The following is a 9,282-nucleotide window of genomic DNA, read 5'->3' on the forward strand; positions in this document are numbered from 1 at the left end:
CAGGTTCAATGTTTGGAGGGCCCCTAATTATACTGAATCTCCCCATCTTTCTTTTGTAACCATCACGTAGAGAGGCAATCCTGGCAATAATAGAATGAAAGAAATTATAAAATGATTGCTGCTTATATCCTGAAAGCATGCTTCTAGCATGGGGACACCCCTTCAAAGACAATGCCCTGGAATCACAGAGGGAAAGTGACAATGAGAAGAAGGGAGGGTGAGGCCAGCTGTTCCCCTTTTTGGGGGAGGCAGGGACAGGCAGGGTTATTAAAAGCTCCATGACATACTTTGGCTTTGGCGGTGAGGTTATGTCTCAGCCTGTGGGATCACTCCCTTCAGAGCAGATCAGAAAGACATCAGTGTCAGCCTGGCCAAGTTATTCATGTCCATAGGACCTAATCCTGCTCCATGTGTTCTCGCTTTGATAAGGACCTGCCTTATGTCTCCAAGCTTTATTTTTCAATTCTAGACAGAGCAAAAAGAATGATTCTTAGTCACCCTAACTGGTTTGGCTCAGTGGATATCGGCCTTTGAACTCAAGGGTCACAGGTTTGATTCCGGTCAGGGGCATGTACCTTGGTTGCGGGCACATCCCCAGTATGAGACATGCAGGAGGCAGCTGATGGATGTTTCTCTCCATCGATGTTTCTAACTCTATATCCCTCTCCTTCTTCTCTGTAAAAAATCAATAAAATATATTTTTTAAAAAGAATGATTTCTAGAATTGTGGCAATTCCTAGAATGCAGTGAGCAAAAGCCTTATGTTTGTTTTCCCATGTCCCTTTCAATAAATTTGTCCAGGCTACCTGAAGCCAGCATCCTCCCATTTCCCAGATACCCACAGCTCCATACTCTTGACTGATGTCCTTTAATTCTTATAGCTTCATAATTATTTCTTTCCCAATTTCCATGATGAGTGAAATTCCTGTGAACTATTTCACAATAAGGGGTTAATGTCTGGTTTTGTCTTAGAGAATCACCTCCTCCAGAGATATCTTTAGTTTTATAAAACATTAACACTAAAGGAGCATTCTCATATGGTAGAACTTCTGGCTCTCTGGTATCTAAATGACAATATTTGGTTGGGGAAAGGCTTTTTGTGCTCCCACAATCATACCCTGTGAGTGAACAACTAATCCCCCATGCAAACCAGTCTTGATCTGATTAATAAGGAGGGGCATTTATGAGTAGGCCCAAATAGGTGCATCAAGTATAAACTACAATTGGCTCTTTTAAAAAATATATATGTGTATTGATTTTCGAGAGGAAGAGAGGAGAGAGAGACAGAAACATCAATGATGATAGAGAATCATTGATTGGCTCCTTCCTGCATGCCCCACACTGGAGATCTAGCCCACAACCCGAGCATATGGCTGACCAGGAATTGAACCGTGACTGCCTGGTTCATAGGGTCAATGCTCAACCACTGACCCACATTAGCCAGGCTCCATTTGGCACCTTTAATGGGGTTGAAGCCAGGTCCCTAACATGTTTCCAGTTAGTCCAAAAACCAAGAAAATACCAAGAGAAAGAGACTTGTAGAAATTTTAAGAGTATGTGACTGGCAAATTCTTTCCTGTGGGAACAGCCCCATGGGCAGAATAAGAAGGAAGGTTTGCCCAGGAATGAGCACTGCATGTGGTTCAAACTCGTGACTTGTCTTTGTCAGAGATTTTCCAACCTAGTTTGGGGATGAGCCGCACCCAAGATAATTGCAGTGTTTCAGGACACACCTCTTGACCAACAAACACACTCAGGCAGTCACCCATTCAGACCAATCACCTCCCCTCTGCTCTATCCAAGCCCTATTCAAGACAGAACCCCGTGAGCAGGGCTGAACAAAGAATGCTCCAGAATGCATTGAGTGATATAATTATAATAGTTATCACTTACCAAGTGCTTACATTGCTCTGCAGAAGGCTTCATGGATGTGTGATTTCATTAAATCCTTGAACTATTCATTCAGTTTTGCATTATTATTATACATTGTATGAATCTAAAGAAGCCTAGTTTCTCCCTAAACTCTACGCCTGGAAACTAGTGACACTTCTCCATTGCAGCTGAGCTGGGCCACTACCAATGCTCCCAGGAGCAGGGGTTCCAGGGCCATAGTGATCTGGAATGGGATTCACAGTAAAGCCAAACAGGCCCCAGAAGAGAAATGAAAACCAGCAGATGTTTTTATACCTATAAGCAAATGCATTGAAATATCTGGCTGCCTTCTCACCTAAAATTTGATTTGCAAAGACTATAAGAAAATAGATGTGATGGGACAATGTAAATACTTTCTAAAGGCTTCCAAAAGGATTTGAAGTAGTTTTGGGTATCAGTGTTCTGGACTTCATCTGCCCTTTTTATACCAGACTTGGCATGTTTATGAAAGTGTCTCAGCAGACAATGGGAGAAATGGGCTCGCTCTTTCTTTTCCTTCCTTCCTTCCTTCCTTCCTTCCTTCCTTCCTTCCTTCCTTCCTTCCTTCCTTCCTTCCTCTCTTTCTCTCACTCTTTCTCTCACTCTTTCTCTCTCTCTCTCTCTCTCTCTCTCTCTCTCTCTCTCTCTCTCTCTCTCTCTCTCTCCCTTTCTTTCTTCATTCTTTCCTCACCTGAGGATATTTTTCTATTGATTTTTAGGGAGAGTGGAAGAGAGATGAAAACACAGAGAGAAATATTGGTGTGAGAGAAACACATCATTGGTTGCCTCCTGCATGTGCACTGACCAGGGCCCGAGCCGAGAGGATCTTGCAACCAAGGTACATGCCCTTGGCTGGGATCGAACCCAGGACCCTTCGGTCTACAGGCTGACGCTTTATCCATTGAGTCAAACTGACTAGGGCTTTCTTCGTATTTAAATGGAAATCTTTTCTTGCTTCCTGACTTCTTTTTTTAAATTATTATTTTATTTTTCAATTACAGCTTACTTTCAATATTATTTTGTATTGGTTTCAGATGTACAGCTTAGATAATCATATACTTTACATAGTGTTCCCTTCAGTATTTCTAGTACCCAACTGGCACCAAATATTGATATCACAATATTATGAACTATATTCCCTATGCTTTACTTTACATCCCTGTGACTATTTTGTAGTGACCAATTTGTACTTCCTAAGCCCTTCACCTTTTTTCTCATAGTCCGCTCTCCCCTTCCCTCTGTCATTTTATTGAGTACACCTAATTTTTACTCAACATTTGGATGCTGAGACTATGATTAGTTATTTAGCAAGAGCAGAGCTGAGATAGTTGTTGCAATCATAATAAGAGCAGCACAGTTAGAGGGTCCTTATCTTCACCTTTTTTTTTTTTTTTTTTTTTTTCATGTGCCCACCTTCTAACTTCAACGGTGAGCAAAGCCTTGGGACGAAGAATTAAGAGTTAAAGAGGTGGCAGCTCCCAGAAGGCTAGAACCAGAAATCAATTCCAGATTTCACCTGATTCATTTAATAAGTATTTATTTATTATAAGAACTTGAAACTCAACTAATTGCATTGGGTTATGGGTGAATCCCAAAATATACTAGACACTGAGCATTATCCTCAAGGGGCTTACCATTTGGGAAGAAAAATTTTCTCCCATCCAAGTACTAACCAGGCCCGATCCTACTTAGCTTCCGAGATCAGACGAGATCGGGCGCTTTCAGGGTGGTATGGCCGTAGACGGAAGAAAAATTTTCTAATGAGATGATATAGACATTGGTAATACCAGGCAACTAAAACTATACAAGACACATACAAGAGTGATGAGAGTATGTTGGGGGTTCAGAGAGTTCTAGGAGGGATTTTGTAGAAGAGCAAGCCAGAGAGGAACCAAAGATGAGGGGGATAGCAAAAGTAGTCTTCAGCCAAGCTCATTTCCTTAGGCCAACAATGCTAAATATATTGTGTTTTGGTTTATGCCACAACGTCTCCTAACCCCACTTTCTCCTTTCCACTTTCCCTCTCTTTCTCTTCTTATCTTCCTTTCAGGTGAGTTATTGAAATATATTCCAAACTTATTATTGAAAATTTCCCCAACAATCCCAGACTGTGCTGCATTCTTCACTTACTGATTTTTTTTTTAATGGGTAGATCTGTACCACACCTTGGGAAATTTAATTATATTCTGCCTTATATTGTTTGCTAATGATTTAATTCCAAGTCCCTAATGATACTTTAAGCTTCTTATGGGCAGGGTTGTACATGGCATTTCTTGTGTATCCAGCACATTACTAGATGCATAACAGGTGCTGAGGAATTTAGATTGAATGTCCCATCAGTCAGGGTCATTGGTTGTCTAGTCTCATTTCAAATTTCATAGGGGCAGAAGTTATACAGACAATTACAGACTATTCAAATGTTTGATGACCTGGGGATTAGCTTTGGTGCCCTTCCAGAATTTCTTCTGTTTTAAAGCCCAGTATAACCACTAGTCCTCTCATCTCTCTGCTTAACAAATTTGGTTTCCCTTGCCCATTCTTTATGGCCCTGGGACACATTACATTTTTAGTGTTTCTTCAATGACGGTTGTATAGTTTCAGACAATTGGTTGAACCTGTCTTAGTCGCAATTTCCTCATTTGTTAATATCATTAGCATAATAATGTCTCTGTTCTTATATTATTTAGGGTTGGCAGGATTATGTGAAGGGAATAACATATAACAGCAAAAAAATTAAAATAAATAAATAAATAAATAAATAGCCAAAAAACACACACCCCACCAATAAATATATGAAATGTAACTAATTAAAAGAATATTGGGTATCCCATGGAACTCGAGAATATGAATGTGGCCAATGCTAAGTAGAAAGCATAAAAATTACCCACTGTAGTTCTGACTTTTTTTTCCAGCCTCTTTTCCTTTCTTACCTTATGTTTTCTTTTGCCAATTCCCCTTTTGCCTTCCACACTGAAGCCTTCCATCTTAGTTCAAATGATCTTTGTATGATTCCTGGCTCAGGCTCTGAGATGACCAGGGAAAACTTGTCCAGAGGAGGCAGAAGTCTGGACTTAGAAGAATAGAATGTCATTCGAAGTGCACACTTCTAGCAGCTCTGGGGATAAATTTGTAGACATTGATTTCTCAACAGGCAACCTTAAAGGCAGAATTAGTATCTCTATTCATCCCTAGTCTATTCCTTGTCATCAGTGGATCATCAAACCATGTCAACCAAATATTCATCTGCAGTGTGGGATTAGGCTGATAGTATGGAACCTGATGGGGAAAATATAAAATCTAATGCCTTCATCCCAAGATGAAGTACACACGTACAAGGATTGAAGAAGATTCTGTTAAAGGATCCCATGTGAAAAGAAGAGCTGTAGGTTTCACAGTTTGTAATAAGAATGTGAGTTACCTGTGGATATGGTTGCCATGAAAATGAATGCAAATTTATACTAATACTAATAATTTTATTCTAATATAATAAAAATGTAATGTCTAGAAGAAGGTGTAGCCCCTTTTTAATTTTTAATTCTGGTTTTAGTGCTCTGAGAAGCTGACAGTCTGGGATGTTTAGATGAAGTGGAGGGATCTCACCTGGAGAAGAGGTGTTACTAGTGCTAGATCATGGTCTTCAAACTTCTGTCATGTGAAAGGTATAGAGGGAGCACATAAGGGTCTCAGTTAAAATTTCCAAGCTGACAAACTTCAGCTTAATATATTGTAGACATTTTAAAATGCCCAGCTTATGGAGAGATTGGCCAGTTATTCATCAAAACTATTAGGGAAGGGGGTTGGGGGAAGAGGGGTAGAATACAAGAGGGTGTAGGATCTGAAATAGACTGCTAGATGATTTCTAACAACTCTTGTGATTATAAAATTCAAGCAAGAAGTGAATCATTATTCCTATTTTATAGCTGAGTAAACAAAGCCCAGAGTGATTAAGTGACCGATCCAAGGTTATACAGATGGTTAACATGTTGACCTGAAGAGTGGCCTCTGTACACCACACTTCCCAGCTGTTATTGTTAATCTTCCCCATGACAAATACCCTTCTCACTGGATTCCAGAATAGTCTTTTAATCCCTAAAGCACTCATCAGAATAGAATCAGTGTGACTTCCACTGGGGAGTTAGTGATCTAGGTTCCCATTGCATAGCTATCCCTTCTCCCACCCTATCCCATCCCTGGAGGAGATAGTCAAAGGAAACCAACCTCAGCCCAACCTGAAGCTAGGAGAAGATCCAACATGAACTCACATCACTGGCTTCTCCACCAGACTGTGCATGAGAGACTCAGCATAGAAGTTTCCTCTCAGGTTTGCAGACCGACAGGTGGAGATAAAGAGAGAAAGACTCAACAAAGGTCCTAAAACAGGGCTCGTTAGGCTGACTCTTCATGAAAACTTGCAGAAACTCATATTTGCAAGGGTTTTGGGGGTGGCACTCAGTTTGAGGAAACTATATATTTTTGAGATAATATACATATGGGGCTTTAAAATAGAAGAAACTCTGGAAGTGTGTCAAAGTCACTCCTCAGGTCATCAAATATTACAGCATTATACTATATAAATTTGGTCAGGAATATATTAATTTACAAAAAAGTTAAGTATTTGTTTTATAATAAATTTGTTGTCTGGTTCCTTTAAATTGCCTGCTTTCTTCTCATGCTTTTGTCTGCCTGTGATGGTTTAAAAAAAATAGTTTTATTGGGAGATAATTCAGACACCCTAAAATTTACCTGTTTAAAGTGTACAATTCAGTATTTTTTTTTTAGTATATTCACACAGTTGTGTAGCCATCACCATTGTCTAATTCCAGAACATTTTCATTATCCCAAAAAGAAACCCTTTCCCATTAGTGTCCATCTACCTTTTCCTCCATTTCACCCAACCCTAGGCAACCACTAATCTGGACATACCATATAAATGGAATCATATAAGATACTAGAGGCCCAGAGCATGAAATTTGTACATGGGAGGGGAGTCCCTCAGCCTGGCCTGCACCCTTTCATAATTCGGGAACCCTTTGGGTATGTCTTACTGCTGGTTTAGACCCAATCTCTGTGGGATCTGTCCTAAACCGGCAGTCAGACATCCCTCTCACAATATGAGACCACTGGCTCCAAATCGCTGGCCTGCCTGCCTGATTTCCCCTAACCACGTGCCTGCCTGCCTCATTGCCCCTAACCACTCTGCCTGCATGCATGATTGCCCCCAACCTTCCTGCCTGCCTGGCTGATTGCCCCTAAGTACTCACCTGCCTGCATGATTGCCCCTAAGTGCTCACCTGCCTGCATGATTGCCCCTAAGTGCTCACCTGCCTGATTGCCCGTAAGTGCTCACCTCCCTGCCTGAGTACCCCTAACCATTTTGCATGCCTGCCTAATCTCCCCTAACCACTTTGTCTGCCTGCCTGATCACCCCTAACCATCTCTGTCTTGGCCCCCATCACTGTGGTTTTATCCAGAAAGATGTCCAGAATGATGTCTGGAATGATGTTCGGAAGGTCATTCAGCTGTCTGGTCTAATTAGTATATTACCCTTTTATTATTATATATGGTCTTTTGTGACAGACTTCCATCACTTCCATCTATATTGTAGCATGTGTTAATACTTTATTCCTTCTTGTGACTAAACTAGAGGCCCAGTGCACAAATTTGTGTATGGGTGGGGTTCAGCCACCTGGGCAGATCGGGCCAGGCCTATTGGGAGGAGGAGATTGTGGGAAGTTGGCCAGCCCACCCTGATTGGGACCTAATCAGGGCCAAGCTGGCTGGGGGAAGGGGCTGCAGGTCTTTGGACACCTGGCCCCATCCCCTATTGGGGTGTGTGTGTGGGCAATCAGTGGTGGGGCCAGCTGGAGGGTGGAGCTGTGGGCCCACTCGGATGGGAGAGGCCAAGCAGGGGTGGGGCCATGGGAGGTTGGCTGGCTGGTGCCATTACCTGATTGAGCCCATTCACTGTCCACAGTGGGTGTCACAGCAACCAATCATTCAGGTTGTTATGGTGTTCTAGTGGCTGGCTTTTTATATATATAGATAATATTCCATCACATCAACATACTACCTTTTATTTATCCATTCATCAATTGATAGATGTTTGTTTCCTTTTTGGTTATTGTGAATGCCAGATACCGTGCACCATTTTTATGATACTTTCATTAATGTGTGAGGATGCTTGTTGCTCCACATCATAGCCAACACTTTCTATACTTTTTATTATAGACATACTTGTGAGTATAAAGTGGTATCTGTGATTTTTAGTTACTTTCCCCTACATTGAGCACCTTCTCATGTTATATTGGCCATTTGTATATTTTTGGAGAGATGTTTAATCAAATATTTTGCCCATTTTTAATTGGTTTATTTGTCTTCTTATTTCCTCCTGTGCTTTTGAAATTAAATTCAGGTGACATAATCCTTTATAGAAATGGGTCCAACTGTGACAGCATCAGCCTCAGATTCAAACTTGTGTGGATCATGAAGAAGTGACTTTTGGGTAAATTGTGGCCTCACCTGGAGATGGGAGAACAGACTATAGGGGACTTCTTAATTGCCTTTGCAGCCCAAGGGGACCATGAGATAAGATTTACTCTCCTTAAGAAATAAGTATTTATGGGGAAGGGGCAGAATAAGTCCAAGAAGAAAGAAGGACCAGTGAGACCAGTGAGTCCGTGAGTGATGCAGCTCAGGAGTCCCATAGAGCCTCTGACATGCACCCAGTATTTTAAGTTAGCTCTTTATGTTCCAAAGGCCAGCCTGCAAGATGGAGTCTGAGAAAGAGTCAATTCTCCATTCGATTCAGCTCTGCAATTTCTTGTTGAATGAGCCACATCATGTATTCTTCATGGCCCTCAGCTTTTTTTTTTTTTTTTTTCCTTTCCCCCAATAAGATCACCTCCTGTTCCAAGGTTCTCTAAGCAGCGATAAGAATAATCTCTTTAGTAAAAAATAAAGCAGGACACCAGGGCAGCCTGAAAACTCCTTTTTTTAGGACTCTTTAAGAAAGATCAGGGAATATATCTTTCTGACACCGCTAATCCTCAGTTATCCCAGGAAATAACCTATATGGGTTAAGTTCTAGACTCAGGATGTTTTGAATGTGCATGTGCTATACCAGTTTGCCAGGAAATGGTGGTTCTGCCCCCAGGAAAGTCTCCACACTAAATGAATTGTGTATTTTAAAGTTTCCAATGTGTAAGCACATTCTGTTTTCTATTACATACTGACCAACATGGAGCAATGGCTGCCAAAATGGGATAAGGGGAAATGTTGGGTGAACCAGAAAAATAACTTGGCAGTGGTAGAACTGCCCTGAGATAAAGACAGTCATCTCCTTCATGGGGACCCTAGGTACAGGTGGGGAAC

This window comes from Pipistrellus kuhlii, unplaced genomic scaffold, assembly GCF_014108245.1.
Source record: "Pipistrellus kuhlii isolate mPipKuh1 unplaced genomic scaffold, mPipKuh1.p scaffold_m20_p_3, whole genome shotgun sequence".
NCBI classification, from domain to species: domain Eukaryota; kingdom Metazoa; phylum Chordata; class Mammalia; order Chiroptera; family Vespertilionidae; genus Pipistrellus; species Pipistrellus kuhlii.